Raw genomic sequence first — 13,986 nt, 5'->3', positions numbered from 1 at the left:
AGAAACTGATGCCGAGATCTCCGCGTCGCCTCTTCTCTGGAAGGCCCGCTGCATTTTGTGTTAATGCGGTATTTAAATGGACAGCGGTGGGCCTTCCACAGGATCAAAGATCCTGTCATCCATGTCCCACTCCTGCAGAGCTATCAGCCAATCAGAGGCTGGCAGTCGCAGCGCCACCGCAGAGGCGGTGGCTGCTGCTGCAGGTGCACTTACCAGAAGCCGAGGAGCGTCACTGGAACTGGCCCACAACCAGGCCCCACCTTCCCAAATCCGGGTCTCTCATTCAGGCACTAAATGACTTTTAATGAGGGAATGCCCCCCCTACCACCCTACCGGGAAGCAGCCTGCACAATTTTCCGTGCCGTGCTTCCTGTGCAGCGACAGTGTTGCCCATTGCATGGCTAATTGTGGCTATGGCGGGAAGAGGCTCTTAATTGGCAGTTAATTGCCCTGTTAAGGGCCTCAATTGGTAGCAGGTGGGAAGGCCCATTCACAGGCCTTCCAGCCCCAGACTAAATTTTGGCAGAGGTGGAATGGTGGCAGGAACCCCACCCCGCCCCCCCAATCTCACCTGATTTTATGCTCTCCCTGCCTCCAAACTCACCATGGGGGACAGCATGAATTTCCCCCCAGTGTGTCAGACATCAGTGCTTCACTGAGGAGGTCCTCATTGAAATCTGCCACCGGTTGCAGCCAAAACAACAGCCTCAGAGCAGGGTGAGGACAGCATTGCCAGTGGCTGTAAAGGAGACCATGGCCATAAACATTTATACATCTCACTCCTTCCAGGCTGGAGTAGATGATATTTACAACATTTCCCAATTTGTGATCCACTGTTGCATAAGGAAGGCCACTGCCAGAGAGAAGCTGGCAGAGCAAGCACACAGCCTCACAAGCATTGCAAGCTTCCCCATGTTGCAGGGTGCCACTGACTGCACACATGCCACTTTGCAGGTGCTGCTGCATGTCAACTCTGAGATGTACTGCAATTGGAAGGGATTCTGCGTCCTCAACTTTCTGCTGGTGTACAACCATGATCAGCATATCATGCAGGTCAATGGCCAATATCCTGGCAGCAGTCATGATGCCTTAACTCTGCAGCACTCCACTGTGTCATCTGTATTTGAGCCACCAAAACAAACCAAAGGGTGACTACTGGACGACTAGGGACTATCTGCTGACCACATGCCTCATGACTCCAGTGCATGACCCATGCACATGTGGGAACCATGCATATAAAGAAAACCATGCTGCTACATGAAATGTGATCGAGCAGACTATTGGGGTGCTTAAACAATGTTTCCGCTGCTCGGTCTGCTCTAGAGAAACCCTGCAGTACTCATCAGGGCCCATGTCAAGATACGTTGTGTTCCTGCGTTCCTGCCACCATTCCACCTCTGCCAAAAAAGCTGCATGCTACATGACCTTGCCATCATGAGAGCACAGCCCTTGCCATCAGCTCTACACTGACCAGCTGAGGAGGAGGAGGAGGAGAAGACAAAATAAGAGGAGGACAAATGGAGGAGGCAATCATCACCGTCCCTTTCCGGCTAGCTCTTCATGATTGACTCATTTGACAGCAGTACCAGTGACCGCAACCCCAATTCTTCATTCACAACAGTCCCAGACCTTACCACCCCTCTGTAACAGACCATCACAACATCCCGTTGGCCACAATGTTAAAATAAAAGCCACCAGAAAACAAACATTCCAAACCAAATTTATAAATCAAACAATCCAATATTGCATACAGAAGTCACTACACTTTTGTGCATTCCCTTAGTACTTGTTTTCCATGTACTTTTGCCTGTTTGATCGCTCCTATGTTGTGCTACCCCAGTGACTGCAGCATGGCTGGTCGATGAGGTGACTGCAGATGGCCTTGGAGGACGACCTCGAGCAGACCTGACCCTAGAAAGCCTGACATTGATTGCACCATCTCAGCATGGACAGTAGCAATCTGGGCTGACTGGCTGACACTGGCACAGAGTGACATTAGTGGGAGGATAAATGCTGTTATCCTGAGAGAAGAGACCAAGTTTGTGCTCCATGGCATTACTGCCACTCCTCCAGGTCAGCGCCTCCACAATGCTAGCAGTATGTTCGAGGACAGGTTGCTGGACTTCTGTGAGACCCTGCAAACCCCTTTGAACACTGGTAGCCACAGCTTTGATGGCAGGCGTCTGAGCTTGTGTGGCATCAAGCTGAGATTCCATGACCAGTCTGAGCTTTCACTGCAGCACCTAGATGTTGGGTGGCTTGTGCTTGTGCAGAGACATCAGCCATCAGATGCTGCATCATGGATGGGTTTTCAAGTGTTCTCATGGAGTTGGCTACTGTAATGAACTGGCAATATTTGGTGTCCATTTTCTCTGTTGGTGCCACCTGCATATATTACAACCACCACTTCCATGCTGGAAAGGATGGGCTCCAAGCTCTGCACAAAGCCCTGTGCCAAGTTGGCACCAGACTCCTTCATGCCCGCTAACAGTGATAGCAGGCCTTCTGGTAGTCCTGCAAATGCACCAAGCATTTCAGTATGCATACCAATCAATGTTCTTCTGTAGGCTACTTCATCAAAGTCCTCTGCAGCAGAACTCATGTATGACCTCGCCCTTCAGCAAGCTGGCACCTGCATTATCCTTACCCCCTGCTCTGGCTGCAGGACATTTATGTCCAGCATCTCAACACATGCAGATCCTGCCTCCAAGCTGTCCTCCAAATTACATGCAGTGCCAGTATCTGAGCTGGTGGCTGCAAGTGTGTGAGTGAGTGACAGTGTCTTCATCAATGTCTTTCTGGTCTTTCACTTCTTCTCTTCCACTACCTGGCCAGGTGGCAGGTTTTGGTTATCTGAAAGGAGAAAGGCAAAAGGGTAGGGTTGTGATGAGGGGAAGGGTGAAAAGCAGGAGATGCATGCTTACAGCTTGTAAATTAGAAGAGAATGTGAGATGTGAGAAGCAGGATCAGGTATGAGCATATCGTCATTTTCAATGGTTTTAACTCTTCTTCTGGTCATTGTCTCAGTCATGGCTGCTCCAATGATGGTGACCACCGTCTCCTCCATGAGTGTAAGGGCATGTAGCCATGCCTGTTCCCTGCCAATTAGGCAGTAGATTGTTGTACAAGACAAAGGGAAGTGTGTCAGTGAGTGTGGTGCACATTATGTTTGGATGATATGGTTATCATGGTTGAATACCTGGCAGTGTGTGCATGCTATGAAATGTGGATGTTCGGCACACACCAGTGCTACGTGTGTGAGGGTGAGGTGAAGCTTTGAATGTTGGGTATGAGTTGTGATTGTTGTTGGTGAGTGATGGGGTGAGTGGTTCAGTTGGTAGCATATGGCATTCACTGAACTTGATCACTCATGTGAAGTCATTGAACTTCTTGTGGCACTGCATCCAAGTCCTAGGGGCTACGCTGCTGGCATTGACCATGACAGCTATCTGGTCCCACTGCCTTTGCAATGTTTGTCTGGAGGGTGCCCTCGCTCCAGTAGATAGAGGACATCTCTCCTGCTCGCCATCTCCTGCACCAAGGCCTCCACTGCAGCTTCTGAAAACTTTGAAGCTGTTTCTCATCTGTTGCACCATTAGTCACTCTTCTTGCAGGTCAGACTCTCTTTCCTAGCCACCTCCAGCACCTGCACCAGCCAGAATGCACCTCCCATTTAAGAGTTGCAGGCTGGCTCTCAGTAGTGCAGCCTAACTTTAAGTGGCGCTAGCCTCCCATAAATATGGGCCCACTGCTGAGGCATGCAGCCACTCAGAAGCGCATTGAGTACTGGGCTGTATGTTGCAATTATTTAAATTTTCAGTCAGCATGAAGTTTGCATGCTGCCTGCATCAGAAGCAGGTTAATTGGGCATCATAATCCCCGCGCCCGTTTCAGCAGCAATCGAGTTTTGCCCTCACTATTTCCATTTTGATACATAGTACACTACTATAGTCCTAAGCAGTTTAATTTGATTACATTTTGTATAAACAAGATTCATGCTAATATAGAATAATGTGGAGACATTGGTTAACAGTAATTTATTTTCTAAATATTGGGATAATATTGAGATGCCATGCATTTTACTGAGATTTTGACTGATGAAAATAATAATGATAATGTAGATATCCTTTGCTCTAGACATCTAATATACACATGCTTTTTAAATTATTCAGGCACATTAACATTGATTCTGGCTTCTCTTGCAATGCTTGTCACCGTTGATTCTCTTTGAGGCACAAGGATGAGATGTTCTGATCAGAAATCTTTCCTGTTGCAAGGCTGCTTCAGGATCACCTGGAATTCCACAATCCCAGTGGGTGAAACTTTTCATGTCAGTTTTTCTTTCTCCTTTTAAATGAACATCACACTCTTACAAAGTCAGACCTAAATAGTTTAAAAAAGGCAAAATATTTGGATCAGTAAGTGCTATGGGTTCCATTTGGTGTTGAAACTGGCAAACAGGGCCTGCGCGCACACATTTGCGATTTGTTATATTAGTAAGGGTGTGCAGGAAATACATTTGTCCTCCCACTACTGTCACTCTGCCAGTGTACATCTACCGGATGTATGCGGAGTAGACAGATCACAACATTGTACAACGTGGATTTGATGCCAGAGATGTCATTTTTTGGAGCTTAACACTCCAGCTAATTTCACTTCTCACACTTATAACTCTCTGCCTTTTCTAATTGCAGGAAAAGAGAGCGTTTAACTCTAGGGAGTGGCAGACAACCCGGGTGGTTGAGGTGGACCTGCAGCCATGGCCACCCTGACCTCAATGGAGAAGGACACCCTTGAGATTGGCAGGGTGGCACTAGTATTTGTTATTGGCAATTGAGAGATGAGAATGGTCTAGAGACCTGGTGACAGCACTAGTTAAGTGCCAAGTGACAATGCATCATCTATCACTGTGCTATGCTAAGTTTGTACCTTATTTCACCTACTTTCAGCACTAACTGATGGTCTTTCATCTCACACAGGCCCTTTACAGGTCAGGATGGAGAGGATGAGGGAGCAGCCCAAGGAGTCTTCAGAGGAGGACAAGTATTCTGAATATGCACCGCCACATGACTCCTGTGCACCCTCTATCAGCAAAGATACACACACCTCCATGGGTCCTGCATTACAGATAGATCAGGTGGTACATGGTGAGGAGTACATCACATCTGAGCAAGAGCAGGTGCTGGAGACAGGGACAGCAGTGGAGACTCCCTGTTGAAGGGCCAGGACACTCCAAGCTCTGCTCAGCTAGACCTGGATGCTAAGCCGCGTGGGTTATCCACAGAAAGGGACGTTGTAGAGTAACAATGGGAAATGTGTGTGCTGTGTCATGCTCACAAGAAGTGCAATGCTGAAGATACAGAACTCAAACTGAAGAGTTATAAAAATTGACTTTTCATTTAAAAAGTGGACAATGTGCTGCAAAATGGCCACCGAAGTTCAGACGACCTGGCCCCGTATATTCAAACCGTCTTACTGTGTGTTAAGGAGAAAAGGATACATTCCAATCTAAGAGGTTTCAACTACACCCATGCTGAACCCATCAAGAGACATTCCTGAATTGAATGGGTTCTTCTGAAACAAAGAAGTAGCCACATCCTGGTCCATTGTTGGTCACCACAGGGACGGGCCCCGCAGCTCCTAACAGAGGCAACATGTGAGAGATTTTTACCTTTAAAAAGTAGCTCTCTGGAGAAAGAGAGGAAAGATCACAACAACATCACAAAAAGCCAGTCCAGCCAAGAGCTCTGAGAGATCCATAAAAAAACAAAGAAGGAGCCCTGCTGAAAAGTCCACTCTTCAACTTGTTGCAGCAGAGAACTAAAAGTGACCACCACCTCCAGACGGAAGTCTCAATCATCAGAAAATATACAAACAACCCAAAGTAGCAAACTACAAAGCAACTTTGAAAGAGAAACTGTCCTCTGAGAAGATTCAGTAGGTTTACCATGAATCCCAAACACCTACCTCACTTCAAACCACTTACCCTTTTCCTCTTTATCTATGTATTCGCATGTGTGTAAATGTGTGTGTGCGCACGTGCACGCACGCGAGTGAATGCGTGCGTGGGTGTGGCTGCGACCATTTTGGGAAGGAATATTGTTCAATAAATAGTTAATCTTCTGTTTTAAATCTACAAGAAAATGTGTCACTGTTTGTTTATTTGACAAATAAAACACAAGGGGTTAAAACCCTAGGAACTAAAACACTTGCTGTGGTCAGTTGGGAGGTGAACAGTGAGAACCATCTGGCCATACCAGCCGTTGTTAGCATTTCCAGAGGCAGTGCGCATCTTTGGAGAGAGAATGGAGGACTCCATCTCAAGTATGAGTACCATGATATCTCGGGCATTTGTGCTGATGACCACCTCCATGGAAAGAATGGCCACCTGCAAGGAGAATCAAACATGGCAGACCCTGACCAATGGCTTGCACACTGGCTGCCAGTTTATATAGGATTGAGCAAAGCCTGGCTTTACTGGCTCAATGACACTGACATTAAGCCAAGTGCTCTCCTGCTCTTGGTTAGCAGGGAGGTACTGGTGGGCACTGAGAGGGAAGATGGAGAAAAGGCACATGGCAGTGGGAGCTCTTCTGAAGGTGCCATCACTTCTAGTCCTTGTCACCCCCCACCAGACAGAGCCACACATGCTGTGGTCTGCCCTGATGATCAAGTCTGCCATTGGACAGGTTCAGCTGGGTCAGTCTTTGGCAGGGCCCCCACAGGCTCCAAAACTCAGTAGATATGCCCCACAGGCATCTTGTGTCAGATCAGGGAAACGACCAGCCTGCCTCTAAATCTGCTGAAACCGCAGGAGTAACAGGAGCTGCACAAGGGGAGTCACTTGGATGTTTATAACAGTGTTAATGTTTCATTAATGCTCTTTATTTCAATGAAAGCATGAGTTTGTGTGAACTCCTCATTCTCATGGCCTCTACTTTGTTGCATCCCCCATTCACCCTGGTCAGTTTTGTTCCGGTGAATGGAATGAGCATCCTTGATGAGGAGGAAAGGCTGTGACTGTGATGGTTGGCTGGTTAACTGTACGAAGGTGATGTGTTGGGGGTGGGTATGGCACAGAGTTTTTGATGGAATTCTCGGATTGCTGCAAACACAATTTTCAAGTGAAGCATACCTGATTAGGTTCATCGCAGGCTTCTCTGTCAGCCAGGTGTTCAACTGTAGGCGCCAACAGCACTTCAGGCTGCTCAGAGGAGGAGGATGCTGGATACTCTCCACCTTCCTCTTGCATCAGCCCCTGTCCTCTGTGCAGTGCCATGTTGTGAAGGGCACAGCAGATAACAGTCCCAGAGACTCAATATGGGGCATATTGAAGGGCACCTCCAGATCTGTCATGGCAAATGGAACCTCATCTCCAGCAAGCCGATGGCTTGCTCCATTGTTGCCCAGGAGCCAACCACTGAGGCTGTCTGGTGGAGAGAACACCTGCGGTAGATGAGATTGCCGAAGAACGAAGGAGTCGTGGCAGCTCCCTGGATACCTGGTGCAGGCATGCATGATCTTGTAGTGGTCACAGACCAGCTGCACAGTAAGGGAGTGGAATCGCTTCTGACTAATGAAGATGCCTGGCTGTTCTGACGGCGCCTTAATTGCCACATGAGTGAATCAATCATCCCCCGGACCTGTGGAAATCCTGCCAATGATGAGAAACCGACAGCCCTCTGGGTTTGAGTCACCTCATACGTGTCAAAGTGGGTATAGTTTTCAGCCTTGGCAAACAGTGCATCGGTGGCCTGAATGATATAATTGTGGGTAGCAGATTGTGAAATCTTGCAGATGTCACCAGCAGATCCCTGAAAGGAGCCAGAGGTGAAGAAACTCAGGCTGTGGTCACCTTGACAGCAATGGACAAAGCTTGTCCACCTGGTCCTCTTGGGGCAGTGGTCTACTTCCAGAAGGTTGCAGATGTGTGTGATTACCTGCTGCGAGATCCTCATCCTTCTGAGGTACTGTTGTTCAGACATGTTGAGGAAGTTGACCCTTGGCCGATAGATAATGTGCTGAGGGTATAACCTCCTTCAAGATGCAGCACTGAGTCCATCCCCTCTGTCTTGTGGAGCTGCATGTGGCTGTGGAGAAGGCAGCTAGTGCTGCTGTTGGATTTGGGGGAGGCAGTGGCGTACTGTAATGTCACTGAACTAGTGATCCAGAGGCCCAGATTAATGCCCTGAGGACACGGGTTCAAACCCCATCATGGCAGCTTGTGAAATTTAAATACAATTAATAAAAAGAAAGAAATCTGGAATTGAAAGCTAGTCTCAGTAATGACGTCATGAAACTATCATCGATTGTTTTAAAAACCCATCTGGTTCGCTAATGCCCTTTACGGAAGGAAATCTGCCGATCTTACCTGGTCTGGCCTACATGTGACTCCAGACTCACAGCAACGTAGCTGACTCTTAACTGCCCTCTGAAATGGCCTAGCAAGCCACTCAGTTGTCAAGGGCAATTAGGGATGGACAACAAATGTTGGACTTGCCAGTGATGCCCACATCCCATGAAAGAATTTAAAACAAAAATTCTGCCCCTATTGCTGTGGCTGCTAAGCTGGATCATTCTGCTGCTTCTCCTCAGGGATCCAAGCTACTGCAGCATTAGCAGCTCCCATGTTGCAGGAAGTCTGACAGCCAGGAAGATAAGATTCAGCTCAATCGACTCCAAGGCAGTTGAAAGTTAGTGCACAAAGTTGCAAGTCCCTCTGAAACTAGTGAATTCAGGCTGACAGAAATAATCCTGTCAGTGCTAGCCTTTCACTGTGACTAACCACAAGCTTGCAGATTTCAGTTTTTGTGCTGTTGCTAGCAGGTCAATTTTAGTCAACAATAACTTCCTGCTGTGCCCTCGCCTCCCCCAACCTGGTGAGATGTTGAAACAGCATGGAACCCATGCACTGGCAGTTAAAGCTAGAGTGCAGGGTTAATTGATTGTTTGCGTATCTTAATTACTTTCCTGACAGCTGGATGGGGTTTCCCCACTCATCTCGGAACCCACCCGGGTGAAAACAGAAAGAGAGCGCAATGATGCCAGGATCCAGACCCAATGCCACTTTTGGGAGATTTAACTTGCCACATGCCCCCAAACCTTTGCCTGTGAAAATGTCAATGGCTTCAGTCTTCCCAATACTTAATTGGGGAAAGTTTTTGCTCATCCAGTACTGGATATCAGATAAACAGTCTGATAATTTATCAACAGTGGAGGGGTTAAGAGTGATGGTGGTGAGGTGGGCATTGCCAGGATATATGTGAAAACTAACGTTGTGCTTTCAGATGATATTGCTGAGGAGCAGCATGTAAATGACAAATAGGAGAGGGCCAAGGATAGATCCTTGGAGGACACCAGAGATAACGGTGTGTGAAGCCATTACAAGTGACACTCTGGCTATGATTAGATCGATAAGAATGGAGCCAGCTGAGAGCATTCCCACCCAGCTGGATGACAGTGGAGAGGTGTTGGAGGAGGATGGTATGGTCAACCATGTCAAAGGCAGCAGACAGGTCAAGAAGGACGAGGAGGAATAGTTTACCTTCATCACAGTCACATGGGATGTCATTTGAGACTTTGTTCAGAGCCATTTCAGTCCTGTGGCAGGGGCAGAAACCTAATCGGAGGGATTCAAACATGGAGTTCCAGGAAAGATGGGCACGGATTTGGGAGGCGACAACACGATCAAGGACTTTGGACAGGAAAGGGAGTTTGGTGATGGGGCAGTAGTTTGCAAGGATGATGGGGCCAAGGATTGTGTTTTTGAGGAGAGGGGCAGTTTAGTGGGAAGAGGATCGAGGGAGTAGGAGGTGGGTCTCATGGACAAGATAAGTTTGGAGAGTGCATGAGGGGAGATAGGAGAGAAATTAGAGAGAGATGCAAGTTCAGGGCTAGAGTGGGATAGAGGGGGGCTTTAAAGGAAGCTTGGCCTGGTGGGCTAGTGGGAGGGAAGTGGTAGAGGCAGCTAATCAGATGATCTTGATCTTAATGACAAAGAAGCCCATGAGCCCTTCGCAATTCTTGTTGGAAATAACAGTGGAGGAGACAGAGGAGAGAGGTTTAAGAAGATGGTTTACAGTAGGGAAAATAAGTGCATTGCAGGATGATCCTGTAATAGTGAGCAGATTTAGCAGACGAGAGCAGGACACAATAGTGTTTTAAGTGGTCCAGCCAGATCTGACAGTGAATGGCTAAACCGGTTGTCTGCCATATCTTCTCAAGTCTGCACCCCTTGTACTTAAGAGAGCGTGAGAGACATGACAGGGGAAAACGGCCAGGGTTAGAGACAATAATGGTTTTATTGGGGATGAGTGCATCAAAGGTGGAGGTGAGGGTGCAGTTGAGAAAATCAGTAGCTGCAGAAATGTTTGTGACGAACAGAGGGCCAAAGGCGAGATAGTTGAGAATTTGAAAGTGCAGTTGTAAGTGAATAGGGGGATAATTTTTTCCAGGGATGGATAGAGAAGGAGGTAGGGTTGGGGCATGGGTGGAGAGTGATACAAGGAAGTGATCGGAGATGGCTTTATCAGTCATTCATGCGATGGAAGAAGTGAGACTATTTGAAGTGATAAGATCAAAGCGAGTGGCTTTGAATATGGATTGGGGAGTTTACATGGAGGGAGGATTAAGAGAGGATTAAAAGGGCAGTGAACTCAGGAGAGAGAGCAAGATGAGTTGAGGTGGAGGTTGAAATCACTGAGGATGAGAAGACATTGGGTGCAGAGGCTGGGGGAGGAAAGCATTGAAGATATCTCAGTAAGAACATTTTTATTGTACTTGAGTGGGCAGTAGAGAACGAGGATTTTGAATAAGAGGTGAGCGGAGTGGAACAAGGTGAGATGCTCAAAGGAGGAGAAAGTATCAGAGGAGTAGGGGGTGAGGCCAAGGTGTGATCTGGTGATAAGCACCAGACCATCATTGCGATGGTCTTGGCAGGCCTAGTGGTGGAAGGGTTAGTCAGACAGGGAGGCTTCATTTAGGGGAAGGTATCAGCACACCTCAGCCAGTTAAGGCCATGATGTCAATGCAATTATCCACAATAAGTTTATTGATGACAAGGGCCTTGTCCACAAGTGATCGGACATTCTGGAGGGAGATGTGTAGAGTGGCAGTGAGAGCTGATCTACTGGCAGAGTCCATCATTGGGAGGGGTGAATTGGATAGGAAGGAGATTGACAAGACTAGCCCCCAGTTGATGCGGAAGGTGAGAAGTCCAGTGAGAGAGTGGGATGGGGAAATTCTGATGGCTGCTTGTAATGAATTAGCAGCGAGTGCCTTGATGAGCTCTTCAGAGGATGCCAGGAGAAGCACAGAGGGAAAGCTGTAGGTTTATCTAATAGGGATTTAAGCCTGGGACAGCAACAGGAGAGCAGCAAGATCGAGGAGTATAGAAGGGTTGAGGTAGGGAATTGGAGGGCAAAGTACCTGAGAGAGGAGAAGTGAAAGGAGGCATGATTATAGAAGAGAGGGTTCTAGGAGGGGTAAAGAGAAAAGAAGTAAAAATAAGGAGGAATAAGTGGAAATAGAAATGATGGGCTCAGGTTCGGAGTGGCAGCCAAAAAGCACATGTGAATGGACACAGGGAAAGCTAAAGTTATATAGGTCTGGTTACTGAAAAAGGATACATTAAAAACCTGAAGTAGGAAGGAGTCCAGAATTAAAGTCAGAAGTCCCGTGGTGGGATAACAAAAGATGTAGGTAGGGTGGAGTTAGAATGGGGCATTGAGGAACTACTGTCAGAGTTTGGAGACAGGGGTAGCAAGTGAAATCCAGAAGCTGTTTGAGGATAGGGTATTGGAGGATGCACTGATGGACGTATTTTTCATGGAAATGAGGATGCAAGAGGTGTACAGAGTCAGTTGCAGGATCAGAAAGATACTGGCAAAGTTAGAGGGCACCATAAAATCCAGAAGCAGCAGAGATTTGTACTTTGGCCCAGTCAAGTGAGTTTCTGGCCAGGTACAGACTGAAGCTGAAAATCCAGTTTAAGCAGTAACCAGTCACAGGCTCAGCAGGAAGACTCAGCAGCGGTGAGGGAAGGGCTATAAACCAATCAAAGTTACTTTGAAATATCTGAAAAGAACATAGATCAGAGTCAGAAGCTGAGCTTTACTGTATAGCCAGTGTAGTCCAGAGCAGAAGCAGAGTAATCCCAATTCCTCATTCAACAACAGTCCTACACCTTACCTTCCCTCAGTCAACTGACCAACACAGCATCCACTGGGCCAGAATGCAAAGATAAAAGCCATCACAAGATAAACATTTCGTACCAGATTTATAAATCAAATCATTTCATATAAAAGTCAACTAGCCAATCACCCTTGTGCATTCCTTTAGTGCCAGTCTTCCATGTGTCTCTGCTCCTCGTAGTGCTCCTATGAAGTGTTACCCCAGTGACCACAGCATGGCTGGTGGAAGGCTGCTGACTTTCAGTGGAGGAGACTGCAGATAGCCTTGGAAGATAACCTTGACCAGCTCTGTGCCTAGAAAGCGAGGCTGCGGACTGCACCCTCAGACTTCTGGTGGAAGATGCTTGTGTTGCAATGGAAGCAGAGACATTGGTCATCAGGTGCTGCATCATGGTCCACAGGTGTGCTCATGGAGTTGGCCACCACTTCCATGTTTTGAAGGAGGGGCTCCAAGTTCCATGCAAAGTCCTATGCCAAGTTTGTGCAGGACTCTTGAATGCCCCTTGACACTAAACCCAGACTTTCGAGCAGGCCTGTCAGTGCACCAAGCATTTCATTCTGCACATCCATCAGGCTTCTTCTGGACACTGCTCCATTGAAGTCCTCATCTGAGTCCTTTGTAGCAGAACTCGGGTGCGAAATCACCCTCTGGTCAGCTGCCACCTGTACAATATTTGCCCCCCACTGCCCTGGCTGCAGGCCATTCATGCCTGATGTCTCACCACATGTGCATCATGCCTCTATGCTATCCCTAAATTACACGCAGTGTTAATATTTGAGCTGGTGGCTGCGAATATGAAATCACGTGACGGTGCTGTGTCTTATCATCACTGTCTTCTTGCTGTTGCTCTACTGCCTGGCCAGGTTGCACCTCTTGGGTATCTGAAAAGAGAAAGGCACAAGGGTAGGGTTAGGGTGAAAAAAAGGTGGAAAGCAAAATGTGCATGCTTACACCATTTGCAGCATTTAAATCAGAAGAGAGCGTGGGATGAAGGGAAGGTGGGATGTAAGAAGGAGGATTAGATATGAGGATACCTTATCTTCAATGGTTCCAGCACTGCTGTTGGCCATAGCCTCAGCAATGGGCATCCTAATAATGGACAGCACCATCTCCTCCATGGATGTGGGGGTTTGTTAGGATATGCAGGCACACCTGTTCCTCTCAGGTTAGTTACTGCTGCCTCTGGTTGTGCACCACCTTGTCCTGCAAGAGAGAGGGAAGTGTGTCAGTGAGGGATGTGCCATCTGTTCGAGTGATGTGGATGTCATGATTGAGTAGCTGACAGTGTATGCAAGCTGTGAGATGTGGGTATGAGGCTTGCAGTAGTGCTACATGTGTGAGGGTGCAGTGAAGTATGTGAATGTCAGGTGTGAGATGTGATTGATAGTGATTGCTGGTAGGTGAGTGATGGGAATGTGTTGAATTGTGTCTCAGTCCATTATTGTAGTTGGTAGGATACGACATTTGACAATGCATTCACTGGCCTTGATCACTCACGTGAGGCCATTGAACTTCTTGTGGCACTGCATTCAGGTCCTGTGGATTTGCTTCCTGACATCGACCTCTAACACTATCAGTTCCCACTACCTTCTGAATGTGTCTGGAGGTCCTCCTAGCCCCCTAAGGATTCAGGACATCTCCTTTCCAGGCCTCCAGTGCAGCATATGAAAACATTGAAGCCTGCTGTCTCCCCTGCTAGTGGTGCTAGTCACTCACGTTATCGGCCCCCTACTCAGGCGTCCAGTTAGTGCTGGCTGGATGGTGCAATCATATAAAACAGCAGGCAGCATTGCA

This window comes from Heterodontus francisci, chromosome 20 (assembly GCF_036365525.1).
Source record: "Heterodontus francisci isolate sHetFra1 chromosome 20, sHetFra1.hap1, whole genome shotgun sequence".
NCBI classification, from domain to species: domain Eukaryota; kingdom Metazoa; phylum Chordata; class Chondrichthyes; order Heterodontiformes; family Heterodontidae; genus Heterodontus; species Heterodontus francisci.
The sequence above is the reverse complement of the archived record's forward strand: the minus strand, read 5'-3'. Positions refer to the sequence as shown.